The 20,588-nt window shown below is 46.5% G+C and overlaps 1 protein-coding gene and 100 non-coding genes across 101 annotated transcripts in view; 1 reads left to right on the plus strand and 100 right to left on the minus strand.

Annotated features, from left to right (window-relative positions):
• Positions 1-20,588, plus strand: part of LOC146147182 (uncharacterized) — a 158,637-nt gene that overhangs the window by 59,028 nt on the left and 79,021 nt on the right. The window lies entirely within an intron of this gene.
• Positions 132-204, minus strand: Trnaf-gaa (transfer RNA phenylalanine (anticodon GAA)). The gene has a single exon. It is a non-coding gene; the product is annotated as a tRNA-Phe (tRNA).
• On the minus strand, positions 210-283 carry Trnai-aau (transfer RNA isoleucine (anticodon AAU)). Its single transcript has one exon. It is a non-coding gene; the product is annotated as a tRNA-Ile (tRNA).
• On the minus strand, positions 355-427 carry Trnaf-gaa (transfer RNA phenylalanine (anticodon GAA)). Its single transcript has one exon. It is a non-coding gene; the product is annotated as a tRNA-Phe (tRNA).
• Positions 433-506, minus strand: Trnai-aau (transfer RNA isoleucine (anticodon AAU)). The gene has a single exon. It is a non-coding gene; the product is annotated as a tRNA-Ile (tRNA).
• Positions 578-650, minus strand: Trnaf-gaa (transfer RNA phenylalanine (anticodon GAA)). Its single transcript has one exon. It is a non-coding gene; the product is annotated as a tRNA-Phe (tRNA).
• Positions 656-729, minus strand: Trnai-aau (transfer RNA isoleucine (anticodon AAU)). The gene has a single exon. It is a non-coding gene; the product is annotated as a tRNA-Ile (tRNA).
• On the minus strand, positions 801-873 carry Trnaf-gaa (transfer RNA phenylalanine (anticodon GAA)). Its single transcript has one exon. It is a non-coding gene; the product is annotated as a tRNA-Phe (tRNA).
• Trnaf-gaa (transfer RNA phenylalanine (anticodon GAA)) lies at positions 1,024-1,096 on the minus strand. Its single transcript has one exon. It is a non-coding gene; the product is annotated as a tRNA-Phe (tRNA).
• Positions 1,247-1,319, minus strand: Trnaf-gaa (transfer RNA phenylalanine (anticodon GAA)). The gene has a single exon. It is a non-coding gene; the product is annotated as a tRNA-Phe (tRNA).
• On the minus strand, positions 1,325-1,398 carry Trnai-aau (transfer RNA isoleucine (anticodon AAU)). Its single transcript has one exon. It is a non-coding gene; the product is annotated as a tRNA-Ile (tRNA).
• On the minus strand, positions 1,470-1,542 carry Trnaf-gaa (transfer RNA phenylalanine (anticodon GAA)). Its single transcript has one exon. It is a non-coding gene; the product is annotated as a tRNA-Phe (tRNA).
• Positions 1,548-1,621, minus strand: Trnai-aau (transfer RNA isoleucine (anticodon AAU)). Its single transcript has one exon. It is a non-coding gene; the product is annotated as a tRNA-Ile (tRNA).
• On the minus strand, positions 1,994-2,067 carry Trnai-aau (transfer RNA isoleucine (anticodon AAU)). Its single transcript has one exon. It is a non-coding gene; the product is annotated as a tRNA-Ile (tRNA).
• Positions 2,139-2,211, minus strand: Trnaf-gaa (transfer RNA phenylalanine (anticodon GAA)). Its single transcript has one exon. It is a non-coding gene; the product is annotated as a tRNA-Phe (tRNA).
• Trnai-aau (transfer RNA isoleucine (anticodon AAU)) lies at positions 2,217-2,290 on the minus strand. Its single transcript has one exon. It is a non-coding gene; the product is annotated as a tRNA-Ile (tRNA).
• Positions 2,362-2,434, minus strand: Trnaf-gaa (transfer RNA phenylalanine (anticodon GAA)). Its single transcript has one exon. It is a non-coding gene; the product is annotated as a tRNA-Phe (tRNA).
• On the minus strand, positions 2,440-2,513 carry Trnai-aau (transfer RNA isoleucine (anticodon AAU)). The gene has a single exon. It is a non-coding gene; the product is annotated as a tRNA-Ile (tRNA).
• Trnaf-gaa (transfer RNA phenylalanine (anticodon GAA)) lies at positions 3,031-3,103 on the minus strand. The gene has a single exon. It is a non-coding gene; the product is annotated as a tRNA-Phe (tRNA).
• Positions 3,109-3,182, minus strand: Trnai-aau (transfer RNA isoleucine (anticodon AAU)). Its single transcript has one exon. It is a non-coding gene; the product is annotated as a tRNA-Ile (tRNA).
• On the minus strand, positions 3,700-3,772 carry Trnaf-gaa (transfer RNA phenylalanine (anticodon GAA)). The gene has a single exon. It is a non-coding gene; the product is annotated as a tRNA-Phe (tRNA).
• Trnai-aau (transfer RNA isoleucine (anticodon AAU)) lies at positions 3,778-3,851 on the minus strand. Its single transcript has one exon. It is a non-coding gene; the product is annotated as a tRNA-Ile (tRNA).
• Positions 3,923-3,995, minus strand: Trnaf-gaa (transfer RNA phenylalanine (anticodon GAA)). The gene has a single exon. It is a non-coding gene; the product is annotated as a tRNA-Phe (tRNA).
• On the minus strand, positions 4,146-4,218 carry Trnaf-gaa (transfer RNA phenylalanine (anticodon GAA)). The gene has a single exon. It is a non-coding gene; the product is annotated as a tRNA-Phe (tRNA).
• Positions 4,369-4,441, minus strand: Trnaf-gaa (transfer RNA phenylalanine (anticodon GAA)). Its single transcript has one exon. It is a non-coding gene; the product is annotated as a tRNA-Phe (tRNA).
• Positions 4,592-4,664, minus strand: Trnaf-gaa (transfer RNA phenylalanine (anticodon GAA)). Its single transcript has one exon. It is a non-coding gene; the product is annotated as a tRNA-Phe (tRNA).
• Positions 4,815-4,887, minus strand: Trnaf-gaa (transfer RNA phenylalanine (anticodon GAA)). The gene has a single exon. It is a non-coding gene; the product is annotated as a tRNA-Phe (tRNA).
• Positions 4,893-4,966, minus strand: Trnai-aau (transfer RNA isoleucine (anticodon AAU)). Its single transcript has one exon. It is a non-coding gene; the product is annotated as a tRNA-Ile (tRNA).
• Positions 5,038-5,110, minus strand: Trnaf-gaa (transfer RNA phenylalanine (anticodon GAA)). The gene has a single exon. It is a non-coding gene; the product is annotated as a tRNA-Phe (tRNA).
• Positions 5,116-5,189, minus strand: Trnai-aau (transfer RNA isoleucine (anticodon AAU)). Its single transcript has one exon. It is a non-coding gene; the product is annotated as a tRNA-Ile (tRNA).
• On the minus strand, positions 5,261-5,333 carry Trnaf-gaa (transfer RNA phenylalanine (anticodon GAA)). The gene has a single exon. It is a non-coding gene; the product is annotated as a tRNA-Phe (tRNA).
• Trnaf-gaa (transfer RNA phenylalanine (anticodon GAA)) lies at positions 5,484-5,556 on the minus strand. The gene has a single exon. It is a non-coding gene; the product is annotated as a tRNA-Phe (tRNA).
• Trnaf-gaa (transfer RNA phenylalanine (anticodon GAA)) lies at positions 5,707-5,779 on the minus strand. The gene has a single exon. It is a non-coding gene; the product is annotated as a tRNA-Phe (tRNA).
• On the minus strand, positions 5,930-6,002 carry Trnaf-gaa (transfer RNA phenylalanine (anticodon GAA)). The gene has a single exon. It is a non-coding gene; the product is annotated as a tRNA-Phe (tRNA).
• Trnai-aau (transfer RNA isoleucine (anticodon AAU)) lies at positions 6,008-6,081 on the minus strand. Its single transcript has one exon. It is a non-coding gene; the product is annotated as a tRNA-Ile (tRNA).
• Trnaf-gaa (transfer RNA phenylalanine (anticodon GAA)) lies at positions 6,153-6,225 on the minus strand. The gene has a single exon. It is a non-coding gene; the product is annotated as a tRNA-Phe (tRNA).
• Trnaf-gaa (transfer RNA phenylalanine (anticodon GAA)) lies at positions 6,376-6,448 on the minus strand. Its single transcript has one exon. It is a non-coding gene; the product is annotated as a tRNA-Phe (tRNA).
• Positions 6,454-6,527, minus strand: Trnai-aau (transfer RNA isoleucine (anticodon AAU)). The gene has a single exon. It is a non-coding gene; the product is annotated as a tRNA-Ile (tRNA).
• On the minus strand, positions 6,599-6,671 carry Trnaf-gaa (transfer RNA phenylalanine (anticodon GAA)). Its single transcript has one exon. It is a non-coding gene; the product is annotated as a tRNA-Phe (tRNA).
• On the minus strand, positions 6,677-6,750 carry Trnai-aau (transfer RNA isoleucine (anticodon AAU)). The gene has a single exon. It is a non-coding gene; the product is annotated as a tRNA-Ile (tRNA).
• Trnaf-gaa (transfer RNA phenylalanine (anticodon GAA)) lies at positions 6,822-6,894 on the minus strand. The gene has a single exon. It is a non-coding gene; the product is annotated as a tRNA-Phe (tRNA).
• On the minus strand, positions 6,900-6,973 carry Trnai-aau (transfer RNA isoleucine (anticodon AAU)). The gene has a single exon. It is a non-coding gene; the product is annotated as a tRNA-Ile (tRNA).
• Trnaf-gaa (transfer RNA phenylalanine (anticodon GAA)) lies at positions 7,045-7,117 on the minus strand. Its single transcript has one exon. It is a non-coding gene; the product is annotated as a tRNA-Phe (tRNA).
• Trnaf-gaa (transfer RNA phenylalanine (anticodon GAA)) lies at positions 7,268-7,340 on the minus strand. The gene has a single exon. It is a non-coding gene; the product is annotated as a tRNA-Phe (tRNA).
• Positions 7,346-7,419, minus strand: Trnai-aau (transfer RNA isoleucine (anticodon AAU)). Its single transcript has one exon. It is a non-coding gene; the product is annotated as a tRNA-Ile (tRNA).
• Trnaf-gaa (transfer RNA phenylalanine (anticodon GAA)) lies at positions 7,491-7,563 on the minus strand. The gene has a single exon. It is a non-coding gene; the product is annotated as a tRNA-Phe (tRNA).
• Trnaf-gaa (transfer RNA phenylalanine (anticodon GAA)) lies at positions 7,937-8,009 on the minus strand. The gene has a single exon. It is a non-coding gene; the product is annotated as a tRNA-Phe (tRNA).
• Positions 8,160-8,232, minus strand: Trnaf-gaa (transfer RNA phenylalanine (anticodon GAA)). The gene has a single exon. It is a non-coding gene; the product is annotated as a tRNA-Phe (tRNA).
• Trnai-aau (transfer RNA isoleucine (anticodon AAU)) lies at positions 8,238-8,311 on the minus strand. The gene has a single exon. It is a non-coding gene; the product is annotated as a tRNA-Ile (tRNA).
• Trnaf-gaa (transfer RNA phenylalanine (anticodon GAA)) lies at positions 8,383-8,455 on the minus strand. Its single transcript has one exon. It is a non-coding gene; the product is annotated as a tRNA-Phe (tRNA).
• Trnaf-gaa (transfer RNA phenylalanine (anticodon GAA)) lies at positions 8,829-8,901 on the minus strand. Its single transcript has one exon. It is a non-coding gene; the product is annotated as a tRNA-Phe (tRNA).
• On the minus strand, positions 8,907-8,980 carry Trnai-aau (transfer RNA isoleucine (anticodon AAU)). Its single transcript has one exon. It is a non-coding gene; the product is annotated as a tRNA-Ile (tRNA).
• Positions 9,052-9,124, minus strand: Trnaf-gaa (transfer RNA phenylalanine (anticodon GAA)). Its single transcript has one exon. It is a non-coding gene; the product is annotated as a tRNA-Phe (tRNA).
• Positions 9,275-9,347, minus strand: Trnaf-gaa (transfer RNA phenylalanine (anticodon GAA)). The gene has a single exon. It is a non-coding gene; the product is annotated as a tRNA-Phe (tRNA).
• Positions 9,353-9,426, minus strand: Trnai-aau (transfer RNA isoleucine (anticodon AAU)). The gene has a single exon. It is a non-coding gene; the product is annotated as a tRNA-Ile (tRNA).
• On the minus strand, positions 9,498-9,570 carry Trnaf-gaa (transfer RNA phenylalanine (anticodon GAA)). Its single transcript has one exon. It is a non-coding gene; the product is annotated as a tRNA-Phe (tRNA).
• On the minus strand, positions 9,576-9,649 carry Trnai-aau (transfer RNA isoleucine (anticodon AAU)). Its single transcript has one exon. It is a non-coding gene; the product is annotated as a tRNA-Ile (tRNA).
• Positions 9,721-9,793, minus strand: Trnaf-gaa (transfer RNA phenylalanine (anticodon GAA)). Its single transcript has one exon. It is a non-coding gene; the product is annotated as a tRNA-Phe (tRNA).
• On the minus strand, positions 9,944-10,016 carry Trnaf-gaa (transfer RNA phenylalanine (anticodon GAA)). The gene has a single exon. It is a non-coding gene; the product is annotated as a tRNA-Phe (tRNA).
• On the minus strand, positions 10,167-10,239 carry Trnaf-gaa (transfer RNA phenylalanine (anticodon GAA)). The gene has a single exon. It is a non-coding gene; the product is annotated as a tRNA-Phe (tRNA).
• Positions 10,390-10,462, minus strand: Trnaf-gaa (transfer RNA phenylalanine (anticodon GAA)). Its single transcript has one exon. It is a non-coding gene; the product is annotated as a tRNA-Phe (tRNA).
• On the minus strand, positions 10,613-10,685 carry Trnaf-gaa (transfer RNA phenylalanine (anticodon GAA)). Its single transcript has one exon. It is a non-coding gene; the product is annotated as a tRNA-Phe (tRNA).
• On the minus strand, positions 10,914-10,987 carry Trnai-aau (transfer RNA isoleucine (anticodon AAU)). Its single transcript has one exon. It is a non-coding gene; the product is annotated as a tRNA-Ile (tRNA).
• Positions 11,059-11,131, minus strand: Trnaf-gaa (transfer RNA phenylalanine (anticodon GAA)). Its single transcript has one exon. It is a non-coding gene; the product is annotated as a tRNA-Phe (tRNA).
• On the minus strand, positions 11,583-11,656 carry Trnai-aau (transfer RNA isoleucine (anticodon AAU)). Its single transcript has one exon. It is a non-coding gene; the product is annotated as a tRNA-Ile (tRNA).
• On the minus strand, positions 11,728-11,800 carry Trnaf-gaa (transfer RNA phenylalanine (anticodon GAA)). Its single transcript has one exon. It is a non-coding gene; the product is annotated as a tRNA-Phe (tRNA).
• Trnaf-gaa (transfer RNA phenylalanine (anticodon GAA)) lies at positions 11,951-12,023 on the minus strand. Its single transcript has one exon. It is a non-coding gene; the product is annotated as a tRNA-Phe (tRNA).
• Positions 12,174-12,246, minus strand: Trnaf-gaa (transfer RNA phenylalanine (anticodon GAA)). The gene has a single exon. It is a non-coding gene; the product is annotated as a tRNA-Phe (tRNA).
• Trnaf-gaa (transfer RNA phenylalanine (anticodon GAA)) lies at positions 12,397-12,469 on the minus strand. Its single transcript has one exon. It is a non-coding gene; the product is annotated as a tRNA-Phe (tRNA).
• Positions 12,620-12,692, minus strand: Trnaf-gaa (transfer RNA phenylalanine (anticodon GAA)). Its single transcript has one exon. It is a non-coding gene; the product is annotated as a tRNA-Phe (tRNA).
• On the minus strand, positions 12,843-12,915 carry Trnaf-gaa (transfer RNA phenylalanine (anticodon GAA)). Its single transcript has one exon. It is a non-coding gene; the product is annotated as a tRNA-Phe (tRNA).
• Positions 13,512-13,584, minus strand: Trnaf-gaa (transfer RNA phenylalanine (anticodon GAA)). Its single transcript has one exon. It is a non-coding gene; the product is annotated as a tRNA-Phe (tRNA).
• Trnai-aau (transfer RNA isoleucine (anticodon AAU)) lies at positions 13,590-13,663 on the minus strand. The gene has a single exon. It is a non-coding gene; the product is annotated as a tRNA-Ile (tRNA).
• On the minus strand, positions 13,958-14,030 carry Trnaf-gaa (transfer RNA phenylalanine (anticodon GAA)). Its single transcript has one exon. It is a non-coding gene; the product is annotated as a tRNA-Phe (tRNA).
• Positions 14,404-14,476, minus strand: Trnaf-gaa (transfer RNA phenylalanine (anticodon GAA)). Its single transcript has one exon. It is a non-coding gene; the product is annotated as a tRNA-Phe (tRNA).
• Positions 14,627-14,699, minus strand: Trnaf-gaa (transfer RNA phenylalanine (anticodon GAA)). The gene has a single exon. It is a non-coding gene; the product is annotated as a tRNA-Phe (tRNA).
• Trnaf-gaa (transfer RNA phenylalanine (anticodon GAA)) lies at positions 14,850-14,922 on the minus strand. Its single transcript has one exon. It is a non-coding gene; the product is annotated as a tRNA-Phe (tRNA).
• On the minus strand, positions 14,928-15,001 carry Trnai-aau (transfer RNA isoleucine (anticodon AAU)). The gene has a single exon. It is a non-coding gene; the product is annotated as a tRNA-Ile (tRNA).
• Positions 15,073-15,145, minus strand: Trnaf-gaa (transfer RNA phenylalanine (anticodon GAA)). The gene has a single exon. It is a non-coding gene; the product is annotated as a tRNA-Phe (tRNA).
• Positions 15,597-15,670, minus strand: Trnai-aau (transfer RNA isoleucine (anticodon AAU)). Its single transcript has one exon. It is a non-coding gene; the product is annotated as a tRNA-Ile (tRNA).
• Positions 15,965-16,037, minus strand: Trnaf-gaa (transfer RNA phenylalanine (anticodon GAA)). Its single transcript has one exon. It is a non-coding gene; the product is annotated as a tRNA-Phe (tRNA).
• Trnaf-gaa (transfer RNA phenylalanine (anticodon GAA)) lies at positions 16,188-16,260 on the minus strand. Its single transcript has one exon. It is a non-coding gene; the product is annotated as a tRNA-Phe (tRNA).
• Trnai-aau (transfer RNA isoleucine (anticodon AAU)) lies at positions 16,712-16,785 on the minus strand. Its single transcript has one exon. It is a non-coding gene; the product is annotated as a tRNA-Ile (tRNA).
• Trnaf-gaa (transfer RNA phenylalanine (anticodon GAA)) lies at positions 17,080-17,152 on the minus strand. The gene has a single exon. It is a non-coding gene; the product is annotated as a tRNA-Phe (tRNA).
• On the minus strand, positions 17,303-17,375 carry Trnaf-gaa (transfer RNA phenylalanine (anticodon GAA)). Its single transcript has one exon. It is a non-coding gene; the product is annotated as a tRNA-Phe (tRNA).
• Positions 17,526-17,598, minus strand: Trnaf-gaa (transfer RNA phenylalanine (anticodon GAA)). The gene has a single exon. It is a non-coding gene; the product is annotated as a tRNA-Phe (tRNA).
• On the minus strand, positions 17,749-17,821 carry Trnaf-gaa (transfer RNA phenylalanine (anticodon GAA)). Its single transcript has one exon. It is a non-coding gene; the product is annotated as a tRNA-Phe (tRNA).
• Positions 17,972-18,044, minus strand: Trnaf-gaa (transfer RNA phenylalanine (anticodon GAA)). Its single transcript has one exon. It is a non-coding gene; the product is annotated as a tRNA-Phe (tRNA).
• Trnai-aau (transfer RNA isoleucine (anticodon AAU)) lies at positions 18,050-18,123 on the minus strand. Its single transcript has one exon. It is a non-coding gene; the product is annotated as a tRNA-Ile (tRNA).
• Positions 18,195-18,267, minus strand: Trnaf-gaa (transfer RNA phenylalanine (anticodon GAA)). The gene has a single exon. It is a non-coding gene; the product is annotated as a tRNA-Phe (tRNA).
• Positions 18,273-18,346, minus strand: Trnai-aau (transfer RNA isoleucine (anticodon AAU)). The gene has a single exon. It is a non-coding gene; the product is annotated as a tRNA-Ile (tRNA).
• Positions 18,418-18,490, minus strand: Trnaf-gaa (transfer RNA phenylalanine (anticodon GAA)). The gene has a single exon. It is a non-coding gene; the product is annotated as a tRNA-Phe (tRNA).
• Trnaf-gaa (transfer RNA phenylalanine (anticodon GAA)) lies at positions 18,864-18,936 on the minus strand. The gene has a single exon. It is a non-coding gene; the product is annotated as a tRNA-Phe (tRNA).
• Positions 18,942-19,015, minus strand: Trnai-aau (transfer RNA isoleucine (anticodon AAU)). Its single transcript has one exon. It is a non-coding gene; the product is annotated as a tRNA-Ile (tRNA).
• On the minus strand, positions 19,388-19,461 carry Trnai-aau (transfer RNA isoleucine (anticodon AAU)). Its single transcript has one exon. It is a non-coding gene; the product is annotated as a tRNA-Ile (tRNA).
• Positions 19,533-19,605, minus strand: Trnaf-gaa (transfer RNA phenylalanine (anticodon GAA)). The gene has a single exon. It is a non-coding gene; the product is annotated as a tRNA-Phe (tRNA).
• Positions 19,611-19,684, minus strand: Trnai-aau (transfer RNA isoleucine (anticodon AAU)). The gene has a single exon. It is a non-coding gene; the product is annotated as a tRNA-Ile (tRNA).
• Positions 19,756-19,828, minus strand: Trnaf-gaa (transfer RNA phenylalanine (anticodon GAA)). Its single transcript has one exon. It is a non-coding gene; the product is annotated as a tRNA-Phe (tRNA).
• Trnaf-gaa (transfer RNA phenylalanine (anticodon GAA)) lies at positions 19,979-20,051 on the minus strand. Its single transcript has one exon. It is a non-coding gene; the product is annotated as a tRNA-Phe (tRNA).
• On the minus strand, positions 20,202-20,274 carry Trnaf-gaa (transfer RNA phenylalanine (anticodon GAA)). Its single transcript has one exon. It is a non-coding gene; the product is annotated as a tRNA-Phe (tRNA).
• Positions 20,425-20,497, minus strand: Trnaf-gaa (transfer RNA phenylalanine (anticodon GAA)). The gene has a single exon. It is a non-coding gene; the product is annotated as a tRNA-Phe (tRNA).

Below are 20,588 nucleotides of genomic sequence, written 5' to 3' on the forward strand. Positions count from 1 at the left end.
ATCGAACCCGCGACATTCGCGTTATTAGCACGAAGCTCTAACCAACTGAGCTAACCGGCCGTTGTCCTAGATGCAATAGAAAGGTTTACACAAATAAAAGTACACAATGATTTGACATGATATAAAAAGTATGCCTCGACCCGGGATTGAACCAGGGACCTTTAGATCTTCAGTCTAACGCTCTCCCGACTGAGCTATCAAGGCAATAGTGGCCAGTACGGGGATCGAACCCGCGACATTCGCGTTATTAGCACGACGCTCTAACCAACTGAGCTAACCGGCCGTTGTCCTAGATGCAATAGAAAGGTTTACACAAATAAAAGTACACAATGATTTGACATGATATAAAAAGTATGCCTCGACCCGGGATTGAACCAGGGACCTTTAGATCTTCAGTCTAACGCTCTCCCGACTGAGCTATCAAGGCAATAGTGGCCAGTACGGGGATCGAACCCGCGACATTCGCGTTATTAGCACGACGCTCTAACCAACTGAGCTAACCGGCCGTTGTCCTAGATGCAATAGAAAGGTTTACACAAATAAAAGTACACAATGATTTGACATGATATAAAAAGTATGCCTCGACCCGGGATTGAACCAGGGACCTTTAGATCTTCAGTCTAACGCTCTCCCGACTGAGCTATCAAGGCAATAGTGGCCAGTACGGGGATCGAACCCGCGACATTCGCGTTATTAGCACGACGCTCTAACCAACTGAGCTAACCGGCCGTTGTCCTAGATGCAATAGAAAGGTTTACACAAATAAAAGTACACAATGATTTGACATGATATAAAAAGTATGCCTCGACCCGGAATTGAACCAGGGACCTTTAGATCTTCAGTCTAACGCTCTCCCGACTGAGCTATCAAGGCAATAGTGGCCAGTACGGGGATCGAACCCGCGACATTCGCGTTATTAGAACGACGCTCTAACCAACTGAGCTAACCGGCCGTTGTCCTAGATGCAATAGAAAGGTTTACACAAATAAAAGTACACAATGATTTGACATGATATAAAAAGTATGCCTCGACCCGGGATTGAACCAGGGACCTTTAGATCTTCAGTCTAACGCTCTCCCGACTGAGCTATCAAGGCAATAGTGGCCAGTACGGGGATCGAACCAGCGACATTCGCGTTATTAGCACGACGCTCTAACCAACTGAGCTAACCGGCCGTTGTCCTAGACGCAATAGAAAGGTTTACACAAATAAAAGTACACAATGATTTGACATGATATAAAAAGTATGCCTCGACCCGGGATTGAACCAGGGACCTTTAGATCTTCAGTCTAACGCTCTCCCGACTGAGCTATCAAGGCAATAGTGGCCAGTACGGGGATCGAACCCGCGACATTCGCGTTATTAGCACGACGCTCTAACCAACTGAGCTAACCGGCCGTTGTCCTAGATGCAATAGAAAGGTTTACACAAATAAAAGTACACAATGATTTGACATGATATAAAAAGTATGCCTCGACCCGGGATTGAACCAGGGACCTTTAGATCTTCAGTCTAACGCTCTCCCGACTGAGCTATCAAGGCAATAGTGGCCAGTACGGGGATCGAACCCGCGACATTCGCGTTATTAGCACGACGCTCTAACCAACTGAGCTAACCGGCCGTTGTCCTAGATGCAATAGAAAGGTTTACACAAATAAAAGTACACAATGATTTGACATGATATAAAAAGTATGCCTCGACCCGGAATTGAACCAGGGACCTTTAGATCTTCAGTCTAACGCTCTCCCGACTGAGCAATCAAGGCAATAGTGGCCAGTACGGGGATCGAACCCGCGACATTCGCGTTATTAGAACGACGCTCTAACCAACTGAGCTAACCGGCCGTTGTCCTAGATGCAATAGAAAGGTTTACACAAATAAAAGTACACAATGATTTGACATGATATAAAAAGTATGCATCGACCCGGGATTGAACCAGGGACCTTTAGATCTTCAGTCTAACGCTCTCCCGACTGAGCTATCAAGGCAATAGTGGCCAGTACGGGGATCGAACCCGCGACATTCGCGTTATTAGCACGACGCTCTAACCAACTGAGCTAACCGGCCGTTGTCCTAGATGCAATAGAAAGGTTTACACAAATAAAAGTACACAATGATTTGACATGATATAAAAAGTATGCCTCGACCCGGGATTGAACCAGGGACCTTTAGATCTTCAGTCTAACGCTCTCCCGACTGAGCTATCAAGGCAATAGTGGCCAGTACGGGGATCGAACCCGCGACATTCGCGTTATTAGCACGACGCTCTAACCAACTGAGCTAACCGGCCGTTGTCCTAGATGCAATAGAAAGGTTTACAAAAATAAAAGTACACAATGATTTGACATGATATAAAAAGTATGCCTCGACCCGGGATTGAACCAGGGACCTTTAGATCTTCAGTCTAACGCTCTCCCGACTGAGCTATCAAGGCAATAGTGGCCAGTACGGGGATCGAACCCGCGACATTCGCGTTATTAGCACGACGCTCTAACCAACTGAGCTAACCGGCCGTTGTCCTAGACGCAATAGAAAGGTTTACACAAATAAAAGTACACAATGATTTGACATGATATAAAAAGTATGCCTCGACCCGGGATTGAACCAGGGACCTTTAGATCTTCAGTTTAACGCTCTCCCGACTGAGCTATCAAGGCAATAGTGGCCAGTAGGGGGATCGAACCCGCGACATTCGCGTTATTAGCACGACGCTCTAACCAACTGAGCTAACCGGCCGTTGTCCTAGACGCAATAGAAAGGTTTACACAAATAAAAGTACACAATGATTTGACATGATATAAAAAGTATGCCTCGACCCGGGATTGAACCAGGGACCTTTAGATCTTCAGTCTAACGCCCTCCCGACTGAGCTATCAAGGCAATAGTGGCCAGTAGGGGGATCGAACCCGCGACATTCGCGTTATTAGCACGACGCTCTAACCAACTGAGCTAACCGGCCGTTGTCCTAGACGCAATAGAAAGGTTTACACAAATAAAAGTACACAATGATTTGACATGATATAAAAAGTATGCCTCGACCCGGGATTGAACCAGGGACCTTTAGATCTTCAGTCTAACGCTCTCCCGACTGAGCTATCAAGGCAATAGTGGCCAGTACGGGGATCGAACCCGCGACATTCGCGTTATTAGCACGACGCTCTAACCAACTGAGCTAACCGGCCGTTGTCCTAGATGCAATAGAAAGGTTTACACAAACAAAAGTACACAATGATTTGACATGATATAAAAAGTATGCCTCGACCCGGGATTGAACCAGGGACCTTTAGATCTTCAGTCTAACGCTCTCCCGACTGAGCTATCAAGGAAATAGTGGCCAGTACGGGGATCGAACCGGGGACATTCGCGTTATTAGCACGACGCTCTAACCAACTGAGCTAACCGGCCGTTGTCCTAGATGCAATAGAAAGGTTTACACAAATAAAAGTACACAATGATTTGACATGATATAAAAAGTATGCCTCGACCCGGGATTGAACCAGGGACCTTTAGATGTTCAGTCTAACGCTCTCCCGACTGAGCTATCAAGGCAATAGTGGCCAGTAGGGGGATCGAACCCGCGACATTCGCGTTATTAGCACGACGCTCTAACCAACTGAGCTAACCGGCCGTTGTCCTAGATGCAATAGAAAGGTTTACACAAATAAAAGTACACAATGATTTGACATGATATAAAAAGTATGCCTCGACCCGGGATTGAACCAGGGACCTTTAGATCTTCAGTCTAACGCTCTCCCGACTGAGCTATCAAGGCAATAGTGGCCAGTACGGGGATCGAACCCGCGACATTCGCGTTATTAGCACGACGCTCTAACCAACTGAGCTAACCGGCCGTTGTCCTAGATGCAATAGAAAGGTTTACACAAATAAAAGTACACAATGATTTGACATGATATAAAAAGTATGCCTCGACCCGGGATTGAACCAGGGACCTTTAGATCTTCAGTCTAACGCTCTCCCGACTGAGCTATCAAGGCAATAGTGGCCAGTACGGGGATCAAACCCGCGACATTCGGGTTATTAGCACGACGCTCTAACCAACTGAGCTAACCGGCCGTTGTCCTAGATGCAATAGAAAGGTTTACACAAATAAAAGTACACAATGATTTGACATGATATAAAAAGTATGCCTCGACCCGGGATTGAACCAGGGACCTTTAGATCTTCAGTCTAACGCTCTCCCGACTGAGCTATCAAGGCAATAGTGGCCAGTAGGGGGATCGAACCGGGGACATTCGCGTTATTAGCACGACGCTCTAACCAACTGAGCTAACCGGCCGTTGTCCTAGATGCAATAGAAAGGTTTACACAAATAAAAGTACACAATGATTTGACATGATATAAAAAGTATGCCTTGACCCGGGATTGAACCAGGGACCTTTAGATCTTCAGTCTAACGCTCTCCCGACTGAGCTATCAAGGCAATAGTGGCCAGTACGGGGATCGAACCCGCGACATTCGCGTTATTAGCACGACGTTCTAACCAACTGAGCTAACCGGCCGTTGTCCTAGATGCAATAGAAAGGTTTACACAAATAAAAGTACACAATGATTTGACATGATATAAAAAGTATGCCTCGACCCGGGATTGAACCAGGGACCTTTAGATCTTCAGTCTAACGCTCTCCCGACTGAGCTATCAAGGCAATAGTGGCCAGTACGGGGATCGAACCCGCGACATTCGCGTTATTAGCTCGACGCTCTAACCAACTGAGCTAACCGGCCGTTGTCCTAGACGCAATAGAAAGGTTTACACAAATAAAAGTACACAATGATTTGACATGATATAAAAAGTATGCCTCGACCCGGGATTGAACCAGGGACCTTTAGATCTTCAGTCTAACGCTCTCCCGACTGAGCTATCAAGGCAATAGTGGCCAGTACGGGGATCGAACCCGCGACATTCGCGTTATTAGCACGACGCTCTAACCAACTGAGCTAACCGGCCGTTGTCCTAGGTGCAATAGAAAGGTTTACACAAATAAAAGTACACAATGATTTGACATGATATAAAAAGTATGCCTCGACCCGGGATTGAACCAGGGACCTTTAGATCTTCAGTCTAACGCTCTCCCGACTGAGCTATCAAGGCAATAGTGGCCAGTACGGGGATCGAACCCGCGACATTCGCGTTATTAGCACGACGCTCTAACCAACTGAGCTAACCGGCCGTTGTCCTAGACGCAATAGAAAGGTTTACACAAATAAAAGTACACAATGATTTGACATGATATAAAAAGTATGCCTCGACCCGGGATTGAACCAGGGACCTTTAGATCTTCAGTCTAACGCTCTCCCGACTGAGCTATCAAGGCAATAGTGGCCAGTACGGGGATCGAACCGGGGACATTCGCGTTATTAGCACGACGCTCTAACCAACTGAGCTAACCGGCCGTTGTCCTAGATGCAATAGAAAGGTTTACACAAATAAAAGTACACAATGATTTGACATGATATAAAAAGTATGCCTCGACCCGGGATTGAACCAGGGACCTTTAGATCTTCAGTCTAACGCTCTCCCGACTGAGCTATCAAGGCAATAGTGGCCAGTACGGGGATCCAACCGGGGACATTCGCGTTATTAGCACGACGCTCTAACCAACTGAGCTAACCGGCCGTTGTCCTAGATGCAATAGAAAGGTTTACACAAATAAAAGTACACAATGATTTGACATGATATAAAAAGTATGCCTCGACCCGGGATTGAACCAGGGACCTTTAGATCTTCAGTCTAACGCTCTCCCGACTGAGCTATCAAGGCAATAGTGGCCAGTAGGGGGATCGAACCCGCGACATTCGCGTTATTAGCACGACGCTCTAACCAACTGAGCTAACCAGCCGTTGTCCTAGATGCAATAGAAAGGTTTACACAAATAAAAGTACACAATGATTTGACATGATATAAAAAGTATGCCTCGACCCGGGATTGAACCAGGGACCTTTAGATCTTCAGTCTAACGCTCTCCCGACTGAGCTATCAAGGCAATAGTGGCCAGTACGGGGATCGAACCCGCGACATTCGCGTTATTAGCACGACGCTCTAACCAACTGAGCTAACCGGCCGTTGTCCTAGATGCAATAGAAAGGTTTACACAAATAAAAGTACACAATGATTTGACATGATATAAAAAGTATGCCTCGACCCGGGATTGAACCAGGGACCTTTAGATCTTCAGTCTAACGCTCTCCCGACTGAGCTATCAAGGCAATAGTGGCCAGTACGGGGATCAAACCCGCGACATTCGGGTTATTAGCACGACGCTCTAACCAACTGAGCTAACCGGCCGTTGTCCTAGATGCAATAGAAAGGTTTACACAAATAAAAGTACACAATGATTTGACATGATATAAAAAGTATGCCTCGACCCGGGATTGAACCAGGGACCTTTAGATCTTCAGTCTAACGCTCTCCCGACTGAGCTATCAAGGCAATAGTGGCCAGTACGGGGATCGAACCCGCGACATTCGCGTTATTAGCACGACGCTCTAACCAACTGAGCTAACCGGCCGTTGTCCTAGATGCAATAGAAAGGTTTACACAAATAAAAGTACACAATGATTTGACATGATATAAAAAGTATGCCTCGACCCGGGATTGAACCAGGGACCTTTAGATCTTCAGTCTAACGCTCTCCCGACTGAGCTATCAAGGCAATAGTGGCCAGTACGGGGATCGAACCCGCGACATTCGCGTTATTAGCACGACGCTCTAACCAACTGAGCTAACCGGCCGTTGTCCTAGACGCAATAGAAAGGTTTACACAAATAAAAGTACACAATGATTTGACATGATATAAAAAGTATGCCTCGACCCGGGATTGAACCAGGGACCTTTAGATCTTCAGTCTAACGCTCTCCCGACTGAGCTATCAAGGCAATAGTGGCCAGTACGGGGATCGAACCCGCGACATTCGCGTTATTAGCACGACGCTCTAACCAACTGAGCTAACCGGCCGTTGTCCTAGACGCAATAGAAAGGTTTACACAAATAAAAGTACACAATGATTTGACATGATATAAAAAGTATGCCTCGACCCGGGATTGAACCAGGGACCTTTAGATCTTCAGTCTAACGCTCTCCCGACTGAGCTATCAAGGCAATAGTGGCCAGTAGGGGGATCGAACCCGCGACATTCGCGTTATTAGGACGACGCTCTAACCAACTGAGCTAACCGGCCGTTGTCCTAGACGCAATAGAAAGGTTTACACAAATAAAAGTACACAATGATTTGACATGATATAAAAAGTATGCCTCGACCCGGGATTGAACCAGGGACCTTTAGATCTTCAGTCTAACGCTCTCCCGACTGAGCTATCAAGGCAATAGTGGCCAGTACGGGGATCGAACCCGCGACATTCGCGTTATTAGCACGACGCTCTAACCAACTGAGCTAACCGGCCGTTGTCCTAGATGCAATAGAAAGGTTTACACAAACAAAAGTACACAATGATTTGACATGATATAAAAAGTATGCCTCGACCCGGGATTGAACCAGGGACCTTTAGATCTTCAGTCTAACGCTCTCCCGACTGAGCTATCAAGGCAATAGTGGCCAGTACGGGGATCGAACCGGGGACATTCGCGTTATTAGCACGACGCTCTAACCAACTGAGCTAACCGGCCGTTGTCCTAGATGCAATAGAAAGGTTTACACAAATAAAAGTACACAATGATTTGACATGATATAAAAAGTATGCCTCGACCCGGGATTGAACCAGGGACCTTTAGATGTTCAGTCTAACGCTCTCCCGACTGAGCTATCAAGGCAATAGTGGCCAGTAGGGGGATAGAACCCGCGACATTCGCGTTATTAGCACGACGCTCTAACCAACTGAGCTAACCGGCCGTTGTCCTAGATGCAATAGAAAGGTTTACACAAATAAAAGTACACAATGATTTGACATGATATAAAAAGTATGCCTTGACCCGGGATTGAACCAGGGACCTTTAGATCTTCAGTCTAACGCTCTCCCGACTGAGCTATCAAGGCAATAGTGGCCAGTACGGGGATCGAACCCGCGACATTCGCGTTATTAGCACGACGTTCTAACCAACTGAGCTAACCGGCCGTTGTCTTAGATGCAATAGAAAGGTTTACACAAATAAAAGTACACAATGATTTGACATGATATAAAAAGTATGCCTCGACCCGGGATTGAACCAGGGACCTTTAGATCTTCAGTCTAACGCTCTCCCGACTGAGCTATCAAGGCAATAGTGGCCAGTACGGGGATCGAACCCGCGACATTCGCGTTATTAGCACGACGCTCTAACCAACTGAGCTAACCGGCCGTTGTCCTAGATGCAATAGAAAGGTTTACACAAATAAAAGTACACAATGATTTGACATGATATAAAAAGTATGCCTCGACCCGGGATTGAACCAGGGACCTTTAGATCTTCAGTCTAACGCTCTCCCGACTGAGCTATCAAGGCAATAGTGGCCAGTACGGGGATCGAACCGGGGACATTCGCGTTATTAGCACGACGCTCTAACCAACTGAGCTAACCGGCCGTTGTCCTAGATGCAATAGAAAGGTTTACACAAATAAAAGTACACAATGATTTGACATGATATAAAAAGTATGCCTCGACCCGGGATTGAACCAGGGACCTTTAGATGTTCAGTCTAACGCTCTCCCGACTGAGCTATCAAGGCAATAGTGGCCAGTAGGGGGATCGAACCCGCGACATTCGCGTTATTAGCACGACGCTCTAACCAACTGAGCTAACCAGCCGTTGTCCTAGATGCAATAGAAAGGTTTACACAAATAAAAGTACACAATGATTTGACATGATATAAAAAGTATGCCTCGACCCGGGATTGAACCAGGGACCTTTAGATCTTCAGTCTAACGCTCTCCCGACTGAGCTATCAAGGCAATAGTGGCCAGTACGGGGATCGAACCCGCGACATTCGCGTTATTAGCACGACGCTCTAACCAACTGAGCTAACCGGCCGTTGTACTAGATGCAATAGAAAGGTTTACACAAATAAAAGTACACAATGATTTGACATGATATAAAAAGTATGCCTCGACCCGGGATTGAACCAGGGACCTTTAGATCTTCAGTCTAACGCTCTCCCGACTGAGCTATCAAGGCAATAGTGGCCAGTACGGGGATCAAACCCGCGACATTCGGGTTATTAGCACGACGCTCTAACCAACTGAGCTAACCGGCCGTTGTCCTAGATGCAATAGAAAGGTTTACACAAATAAAAGTACACAATGATTTGACATGATATAAAAAGTATGCCTCGACCCGGGATTGAACCAGGGACCTTTAGATCTTCAGTCTAACGCTCTCCCGACTGAGCTATCAAGGCAATAGTGGCCAGTACGGGGATCGAACCCGCGACATTCGCGTTATTAGCACGACGCTCTAACCAACTGAGCTAACCGGCCGTTGTCCTAGACGCAATAGAAAGGTTTACACAAATAAAAGTACACAATGATTTGACATGATATAAAAAGTATGCCTCGACCCGGGATTGAACCAGGGACCTTTAGATCTTCAGTCTAACGCTCTCCCGACTGAGCTATCAAGGCAATAGTGGCCAGTACGGGGATCGAACCCGCGACATTCGCGTTATTAGCACGACGCTCTAACCAACTGAGCTAACCGGCCGTTGTCCTAGATGCAATAGAAAGGTTTACACAAATAAAAGTACACAATGATTTGACATGATATAAAAAGTATGCCTCGACCCGGGATTGAACCAGGGACCTTTAGATCTTCAGTCTAACGCTCTCCCGACTGAGCTATCAAGGCAATAGTGGCCAGTACGGGGATCAAACCCGCGACATTCGGGTTATTAGCACGACGCTCTAACCAACTGAGCTAACCGGCCGTTGTCCTAGATGCAATAGAAAGGTTTACACAAATAAAAGTACACAATGATTTGACATGATATAAAAAGTATGCCTCGACCCGGGATTGAACCAGGGACCTTTAGATCTTCAGTCTAACGCTCTCCCGACTGAGCTATCAAGGCAATAGTGGCCAGTACGGGGATCGAACCGGGGACATTCGCGTTATTAGCACGACGCTCTAACCAACTGAGCCAACCGGCCGTTGTCCTAGATGCAATAGAAAGGTTTACACAAATAAAAGTACACAATGATTTGACATGATATAAAAAGTATGCCTCGACCCGGGATTGAACCAGGGACCTTTAGATCTTCAGTCTAACGCTCTCCCGACTGAGCTATCAAGGCAATAGTGGCCAGTACGGGGATCGAACCCGCGACATTCGCGTTATTAGCACGACGTTCTAACCAACTGAGCTAACCGGCCGTTGTCCTAGATGCAATAGAAAGGTTTACACAAATAAAAGTACACAATGATTTGACATGATATAAAAAGTATGCCTCGACCCGGGATTGAACCAGGGACCTTTAGATCTTCAGTCTAACGCTCTCCCGACTGAGCTATCAAGGCAATAGTGGCCAGTACGGGGATCGAACCGGGGACATTCGCGTTATTAGCACGACGCTCTAACCAACTGAGCTAACCGGCCGTTGTCCTAGATGCAATAGAAAGGTTTACACAAATAAAAGTACACAATGATTTGACATGATATAAAAAGTATGCCTCGACCCGGGATTGAACCAGGGACCTTTAGATCTTCAGTCTAACGCTCTCCCGACTGAGCTATCAAGGCAATAGTGGCCAGTACGGGGATCGAACCCGCGACATTCGCGTTATTAGCACGACGCTCTAACCAACTGAGCTAACCAGCCGTTGTCCTAGATGCAATAGAAAGGTTTACACAAATAAAAGTACACAATGATTTGACATGATATAAAAAGTATGCCTCGACCCGGGACTGAACCAGGGACCTTTAGATCTTCAGTCTAACGCTCTCCCGACTGAGCTATCAAGGCAATAGTGGCCAGTACGGGGATCGAACCCGCGACATTCGCGTTATTAGCACGACGCTCTAACCAACTGAGCTAACCGGCCGTTGTCCTAGATGCAATAGAAAGGTTTACACAAATAAAAGTACACAATGATTTGACATGATATAAAAAGTATGCCTCGACCCGGGATTGAACCAGGGACCTTTAGATCTTCAGTCTAACGCTCTCCCGACTGAGCTATCAAGGCAATAGTGGCCAGTACGGGGATCGAACCGGGGACATTCGCGTTATTAGCACGACGCTCTAACCAACTGAGCTAACCGGCCGTTGTCCTAGATGCAATAGAAAGGTTTACACAAATAAAAGTACACAATGATTTGACATGATATAAAAAGTATGCCTCGACCCGGGATTGAACCAGGGACCTTTAGATGTTCAGTCTAACGCTCTCCCGACTGAGCTATCAAGGCAATAGTGGCCAGTAGGGGGATCGAACCCGCGACATTCGCGTTATTAGCACGACGCTCTAACCAACTGAGCTAACCAGCCGTTGTCCTAGATGCAATAGAAAGGTTTACACAAATAAAAGTACACAATGATTTGACATGATATAAAAAGTATGCCTCGACCCGGGATTGAACCAGGGACCTTTAGATCTTCAGTCTAGCGCTCTGCCGACTGAGCTATCAAGGCAATAGTGGCCAGTACGGGGATCGAACCCGCGACATTCGCGTTATTAGCACGACGCTCTAACCAACTGAGCTAACCGGCCGTTGTCCTAGATGCAATAGAAAGGTTTACACAAATAAAAGTACACAATGATTTGACATGATATAAAAAGTATGCCTCGACCCGGGATTGAACCAGGGACCTTTAGATCTTCAGTCTAACGCTCTCCCGACTGAGCTATCAAGGCAATAGTGGCCAGTACGGGGATCAAACCCGCGACATTCGGGTTATTAGCACGACGCTCTAACCAACTGAGCTAACCGGCCGTTGTCCTAGATGCAATAGAAAGGTTTACACAAATAAAAGTACACAATGATTTGACATGATATAAAAAGTATGCCTCGACCCGGGATTGAACCAGGGACCTTTAGATCTTCAGTCTAACGCTCTCCCGACTGAGCTATCAAGGCAATAGTGGCCAGTACGGGGATCGAACCGGGGACATTCGCGTTATTAGCACGACGCTCTAACCAACTGAGCCAACCGGCCGTTGTCCTAGATGCAATAGAAAGGTTTACACAAATAAAAGTACACAATGATTTGACATGATATAAAAAGTATGCCTCGACCCGGGATTGAACCAGGGACCTTTAGATCTTCAGTCTAACGCTCTCCCGACTGAGCTATCAAGGCAATAGTGGCCAGTACGGGGATCGAACCCGCGACATTCGCGTTATTAGCACGACGTTCTAACCAACTGAGCTAACCGGCCGTTGTCCTAGATGCAATAGAAAGGTTTACACAAATAAAAGTACACAATGATTTGACATGATATAAAAAGTATGCCTCGACCCGGGATTGAACCAGGGACCTTTAGATCTTCAGTCTAACGCTCTCCCGACTGAGCTATCAAGGCAATAGTGGCCAGTACGGGGATCGAACCGGGGACATTCGCGTTATTAGCACGACGCTCTAACCAACTGAGCTAACCGGCCGTTGTCCTAGATGCAATAGAAAGGTTTACACAAATAAAAGTACACAATGATTTGACATGATATAAAAAGTATGCCTCGACCCGGGATTGAACCAGGGACCTTTAGATCTTCAGTCTAACGCTCTCCCGACTGAGCTATCAAGGCAATAGTGGCCAGTACGGGGATCGAACCCGCGACATTCGCGTTATTAGCACGACGCTCTAACCAACTGAGCTAACCAGCCGTTGTCCTAGATGCAATAGAAAGGTTTACACAAATAAAAGTACACAATGATTTGACATGATATAAAAAGTATGCCTCGACCCGGGATTGAACCAGGGACCTTTAGATCTTCAGTCTAACGCTCTCCCGACTGAGCTATCAAGGCAATAGTGGCCAGTACGGGGATCGAACCCGCGACATTCGCGTTATTAGCACGACGTTCTAACCAACTGAGCTAACCGGTCGTTGTCCTAGATGCAATAGAAAGGTTTACACAAATAAAAGTACACAATGATTTGACATGATATAAAAAGTATGCCTCGACCCGGGATTGAACCAGGGACCTTTAGCTCTTCAGTCCAACGCTCTCCCGACTGAGCTATCAAGGCAATAGTGGCCAGTACGGGGATCGAACCGGGGACATTCGCGTTATTAGCACGACGTTCTAACCAACTGAGCTAACCGGCCGTTGTCCTAGATGCAATAGAAAGGTTTACACAAATAAAAGTACACAATGATTTGACATGATATAAAAAGTATGCCTCGACCCGGGATTGAACCAGGGACCTTTAGATGTTCAGTCTAACGCTCTCCCGACTGAGCTATCAAGGCAATAGTGGCCAGTAGGGGGATCGAACCCGCGACATTCGCGTTATTAGCACGACGCTCTAACCAACTGAGCTAACCAGCCGTTGTCCTAGATGCAATAGAAAGGTTTACACAAATAAAAGTACACAATGATTTGACATGATATAAAAAGTATGCCTCGACCCGGGATTGAACCAGGGACCTTTAGATCTTCAGTCTAACGCTCTCCCGACTGAGCTATCAAGGCAATAGTGGCCAGTACGGGGATCGAACCCGCGACATTCGCGTTATTAGCACGACGCTCTAACCAACTGAGCTAACCGGCCGTTGTCTTAGATGCAATAGAAAGGTTTACACAAATAAAAGTACACAATGATTTGACATGATATAAAAAGTATGCCTCGACCCGGGATTGAACCAGGGACCTTTAGATCTTCAGTCTAACGCTCTCCCGACTGAGCTATAAAGGCAATAGTGGCCAGTACGGGGATCAAACCCGCGACATTCGGGTTATTAGCACGACGCTCTAACCAACTGAGCTAACCGGCCTTTGTCCTAGATGCAATAGAAAGGTTTACACAAATAAAAGTACACAATGATTTGACATGATATAAAAAGTATGCCTCGACCCGGGATTGAACCAGGGACCTTTAGATCTTCAGTCTAACGCTCTCCCGACTGAGCTATCAAGGCAATAGTGGCCAGTACGGGGATCGAACCGGGGACATTCGCGTTATTAGCACGACGCTCTAACCAACTGAGCCAACCGGCCGTTGTCCTAGATGCAATAGAAAGGTTTACACAAATAAAAGTACACAATGATTTGACATGATATAAAAAGTATGCCTCGACCCCGGATTGAACCAGGGACCTTTAGATCTTCAGTCTAACGCTCTCCCGACTGAGCTATCAAGGCAATAGTGGCCAGTACGGGGATCGAACCCGCGACATTCGCGTTATTAGCACGACGTTCTAACCAACTGAGCTAACCGGCCGTTGTCCTAGATGCAATAGAAAGGTTTACACAAATAAAAGTACACAATGATTTGACATGATATAAAAAGTATGCCTCGACCCGGGATTGAACCAGGGACCTTTAGATCTTCAGTCTAACGCTCTCCCGACTGAGCTATCAAGGCAATAGTGGCCAGTACGGGGATCGAACCGGGGACATTCGCGTTATTAGCACGACGCTCTAACCAACTGAGCTAACCGGCCGTTGTCCTAGATGCAATAGAAAGGTTTACACAAATAAAAGTACACAATGATTTGACATGATATAAAAAGTATGCCTCGACCCGGGATTGAACCAGGGACCTTTAGATCTTCAGTCTAACGCTCTCCCGACTGAGCTATCAAGGCAATAGTGGCCAGTACGGGGATCGAACCCGCGACATTCGCGTTATTAGCACGACGCTCTAACCAACTGAGCTAACCAGCCGTTGTCCTAGATGCAATAGAAAGGTTTACACAAATAAAAGTACACAATGATTTGACATGATATAAAAAGTATGCCTCGACCCGGGATTGAACCAGGGACCTTTAGATCTTCAGTCTAACGCTCTCCCGACTGAGCTATCAAGGCAATAGTGGCCAGTACGGGGATCGAACCCGCGACATTCGCGTTATTAGCACGACGCTCTAACCAACTGAGCTAACCGGCCGTTGTCCTAGATGCAATAGAAAGGTTTACACAAATAAAAGTACACAATGATTTGACATGATATAAAAAGTATGCCTCGACCCGGGATTGAACCAGGGACCTTTAGATCTTCAGTCTAACGCTCTCCCGACTGAGCTATCAAGGCAATAGTGGCCAGTACGGGGATCGAACCGGGGACATTCGCGTTATTAGCACGACGCTCTAACCAACTGAGCTAACCGGCCGTTGTCCTAGATGCAATAGAAAGGTTTACACAAATAAAAGTACACAATGATTTGACATGATATAAAAAGTATGCCTCGACCCGGGATTGAACCAGGGACCTTTAGATGTTCAGTCTAACGCTCTCCCGACTGAGCTATCAAGGCAATAGTGGCCAGTAGGGGGATCGAACCCGCGACATTCGCGTTATTAGCACGACGCTCTAACCAACTGAGCTAACCAGCCGTTGTCCTAGATGCAATAGAAAGGTTTACACAAATAAAAGTACACAATGATTTGACATGATATAAAAAGTATGCCTCGACCCGGGATTGAACCAGGGACATTTAGATCTTCAGTCTAACGCTCTCCCGACTGAGCTATCAAGGCAATAGTGGCCAGTACGGGGATCGAACCCGCGACATTCGCGTTATTAGCACGACGCTCTAACCAACTGAGCTAACCGGCCGTTGTCCTAGATGCAATAGAAAGGTTTACACAAATAAAAGTACACAATGATTTGACATGATATAAAAAGTATGCCTCGACCCGGGATTGAACCAGGGACCTTTAGATCTTCAGTCTAACGCTCTCCCGAATGAGCTATCAAGGCAATAGTGGCCAGTACGGGGATCAAACCCGCGACATTCGGGTTATTAGCACGACGCTCTAACCAACTGAGCTAACCGGCCGTTGTCCTAGATGCAATAGAAAGGTTTACACAAATAAAAGTACACAATGATTTGACATGATATAAAAAGTATGCCTCGACCCGGGATTGAACCAGGGACCTTTAGATCTTCAGTCTAACGCTCTCCCGACTGAGCTATCAAGGCAATAGTGGCCAGTACGGGGATCGAACCGGGGACATTCGCGTTATTAGCACGACGCTCTAACCAACTGAGCCAACCGGCCGTTGTCCTAGATGCAATAGAAAGGTTTACACAAATAAAAGTACACAATGATTTGACATGATATAAAAAGTATGCCTCGACCCGGGATTGAACCAGGGACCTTTAGATCTTCAGTCTAACGCTCTCCCGACTGAGCTATCAAGGCAATAGTGGCCAGTACGGGGATCGAACCGGGGACATTCGCGTTATTAGCACGACGCTCTAACCAACTGAGCTAACCGGCCGTTGTCCTAGATGCAATAGAAAGGTTTACACAAATAAAAGTACACAATGATTTGACATGATATAAAAAGTATGCCTCGACCCGGGATTGAACCAGGGACCTTTAGATGTTCAGTCTAACGCTCTCCCGACTGAGCTATCAAGGCAATAGTGGCCAGTAGGGGGATCGAACCCGCGACATTCGCGTTATTAGCACGACGCTCTAACCAACTGAGCTAACCAGCCGTTGTCCTAGATGCAATAGAAAGGTTTACACAAATAAAAGTACACAATGATTTGACATGATATAAAAAGTATGCCTCGACCCGGGATTGAACCAGGGACCTTTAGATCTTCAGTCTAACGCTCTCCCGACTGAGCTAACAAGGCAATAGTGGCCAGTACGGGGATCGAACCCGCGACATTCGCGTTATTAGCACGACGCTCTAACCAACTGAGCTAACCGGCCGTTGTCCTAGATGCAATAGAAAGGTTTACACAAATAAAAGTACACAATGATTTGACATGATATAAAAAGTATGCCTCGACCCCGGATTGAACCAGGGACCTTTAGATCTTCAGTCTAACGCTCTCCCGACTGAGCTATCAAGGCAATAGTGGCCAGTACGGGGATCAAACCCGCGACATTCGGGTTATTAGCACGACGCTCTAACCAACTGAGCTAACCGGCCGTTGTCCTAGATGCAATAGAAAGGTTTACACAAATAAAAGTACACAATGATTTGACATGATATAAAAAGTATGCCTCGACCCGGGATTGAACCAGGGACCTTTAGATCTTCAGTCTAACGCTCTCCCGACTGAGCTATCAAGGCAATAGTGGCCAGTACGGGGATCGAACCGGGGACATTCGCGTTATTAGCACGACGCTCTAACCAACTGAGCCAACCGGCCGTTGTCCTAGATGCAATAGAAAGGTTTACACAAATAAAAGTACACAATGATTTGACATGATATAAAAAGTATGCCTCGACCCGGGATTGAACCAGGGACCTTTAGATCTTCAGTCTAACGCTCTCCCGACTGAGCTATCAAGGCAATAGTGGCCAGTACGGGGATCGAACCCGCGACATTCGCGTTATTAGCACGACGTTCTAACCAACTGAGCTAACCGGCCGTTGTCCTAGATGCAATAGAAAGGTTTACACAAATAAAAGTACACAATGATTTGACATGATATAAAAAGTATGCCTCGACCCGGGATTGAACCAGGGACCTTTAGATCTTCAGTCTAACGCTCTCCCGACTGAGCTATCAAGGCAATAGTGGCCAGTACGGGGATCGAACCCGCGACATTCGCGTTATTAGCACGACGCTCTAACCAACTGAGCTAACCAGCCGTTGTCCTAGATGCAATAGAAAGGTTTACACAAATAAAAGTACACAATGATTTGACATGATATAAAAAGTATGCCTCGACCCGGGATTGAACCAGGGACCTTTAGATCTTCAGTCTAACGCTCTCCCGACTGAGCTATCAAGGCAATAGTGGCCAGTACGGGGATCAAACCCGCGACATTCGGGTTATTAGCACGACGCTCTAACCAACTGAGCTAACCGGCCGTTGTCCTAGATGCAATAGAAAGGTTTACACAAATAAAAGTACACAATGATTTGACATGATATAAAAAGTATGCCTCGACCCGGGATTGAACCAGGGACCTTTAGATCTTCAGTCTAACGCTCTCCCGACTGAGCTATCAAGGCAATAGTGGCCAGTACGGGGATCGAACCCGCGACATTCGCGTTATTAGCACGACGCTCTAACCAACTGAGCTAACCGGCCGTTGTCCTAGACGCAATAGAAAGGTTTACACAAATAAAAGTACACAATGATTTGACATGATATAAAAAGTATGCCTCGACCCGGGATTGAACCAGGGACCTTTAGATCTTCAGTCTAACGCTCTCCCGACTGAGCTATCAAGGCAATAGTGGCCAGTACGGGGATCGAACCCGCGACATTCGCGTTATTAGCACGACGCTCTAACCAACTGAGCTAACCGGCCGTTGTCCTAGATGCAATAGAAAGGTTTACACAAATAAAAGTACACAATGATTTGACATGATATAAAAAGTATGCCTCGACCCGGGATTGAACCAGGGACCTTTAGATCTTCAGTCTAACGCTCTCCCGACTGAGCTATCAAGGCAATAGTGGCCAGTACGGGGATCGAACCGGGGACATTCGCGTTATTAGCACGACGCTCTAACCAACTGAGCTAACCGGCCGTTGTCCTAGATGCAATAGAAAGGTTTACACAAATAAAAGTACACAATGATTTGACATGATATAAAAAGTATGCCTCGACCCGGGATTGAACCAGGGACCTTTAGATGTTCAGTCTAACGCTCTCCCGACTGAGCTATCAAGGCAATAGTGGCCAGTAGGGGGATCGAACCCGCGACATTCGCGTTATTAGCACGACGCTCTAACCAACTGAGCTAACCAGCCGTTGTCCTAGATGCAATAGAAAGGTTTACACAAATAAAAGTACACAATGATTTGACATGATATAAAAAGTATGCCTCGACCCGGGATTGAACCAGGGACCTTTAGATCTTCAGTCTAACGCTCTCCCGACTGAGCTATCAAGGCAATAGTGGCCAGTACGGGGATCGAACCCGCGACATTCGCGTTATTAGCACGACGCTCTAACCAACTGAGCTAACCGGCCGTTGTACTAGATGCAATAGAAAGGTTTACACAAATAAAAGTACACAATGATTTGACATGATATAAAAAGTATGCCTCGACCCGGGATTGAACCAGGGACCTTTAGATCTTCAGTGTAACGCTCTCCCGACTGAGCTATCAAGGCAATAGTGGCCAGTACGGGGATCAAACCCGCGACATTCGGGTTATTAGCACGACGCTCTAACCAACTGAGCTAACCGGCCGTTGTCCTAGATGCAATAGAAAGGTTTACACAAATAAAAGTACACAATGATTTGACATGATATAAAAAGTATGCCTCGACCCGGGATTGAACCAGGGACATTTAGATCTTCAGTCTAACGCTCTCCCGACTGAGCTATCAAGGCAATAGTGGCCAGTACGGGGATCGAACCCGCGACATTCGCGTTATTAGCACGACGCTCTAACCAACTGAGCTAACCGGCCGTTGTCCTAGACGCAATAGAAAGGTTTACACAAATAAAAGTACACAATGATTTGACATGATATAAAAAGTATGCCTCGACCCGGGATTGAACCAGGGACCTTTAGATCTTCAGTCTAACGCTCTCCCGACTGAGCTATCAAGGCAATAGTGGCCAGTACGGGGATCGAACCCGCGACATTCGCGTTATTAGCACGACGCTCTAACCAACTGAGCTAACCGGCCGTTGTCCTAGATGCAATAGAAAGGTTTACACAAATAAAAGTACACAATGATTTGACATGATATAAAAAGTATGCCTCGACCCGGGATTGAACCAGGGACCTTTAGATCTTCAGTCTAACGCTCTCCCGACTGAGCTATCAAGGCAATAGTGGCCAGTACGGGGATCGAACCGGGGACATTCGCGTTATTAGCACGACGCTCTAACCAACTGAGCTAACCGGCCGTTGTCCTAGATGCAATAGAAAGGTTTACACAAATAAAAGTACACAATGATTTGACATGATATAAAAAGTATGCCTCGACCCGGGATTGAACCAGGGACCTTTAGATCTTCAGTCTAACGCTCTCCCGACTGAGCTATCAAGGCAATAGTGGCCAGTACGGGGATCAAACCCGCGACATTCGGGTTATTAGCACGACGCTCTAACCAACTGAGCTAACCGGCCGTTGTCCTAGATGCAATAGAAAGGTTTACACAAATAAAAGTACACAATGATTTGACATGATATAAAAAGTATGCCTCGACCCGGGATTGAACCAGGGACCTTTAGATCTTCAGTCTAACGCTCTCCCGACTGAGCTATCAAGGCAATAGTGGCCAGTACAGGGATCGAACCGGGGACATTCGCGTTATTAGCACGACGCTCTAACCAACTGAGCCAACCGGCCGTTGTCCTAGATGCAATAGAAAGGTTTACACAAATAAAAGTACACAATGATTTGACATGATATAAAAAGTATGCCTCGACCCGGGATTGAACCAGGGACCTTTAGATCTTCAGTCTAACGCTCTCCCGACTGAGCTATCAAGGCAATAGTGGCCAGTACGGGGATCGAACCCGCGACATTCGCGTTATTAGCACGACGTTCTAACCAACTGAGCTAACCGGCCGTTGTCCTAGAT

The sequence above is a fragment of the Ascidiella aspersa genome, chromosome 4 (assembly GCF_963924565.1).
Source record: "Ascidiella aspersa chromosome 4, kaAscAspe10.2, whole genome shotgun sequence".
In the NCBI taxonomy this organism is placed as follows: domain Eukaryota; kingdom Metazoa; phylum Chordata; class Ascidiacea; order Phlebobranchia; family Ascidiidae; genus Ascidiella; species Ascidiella aspersa.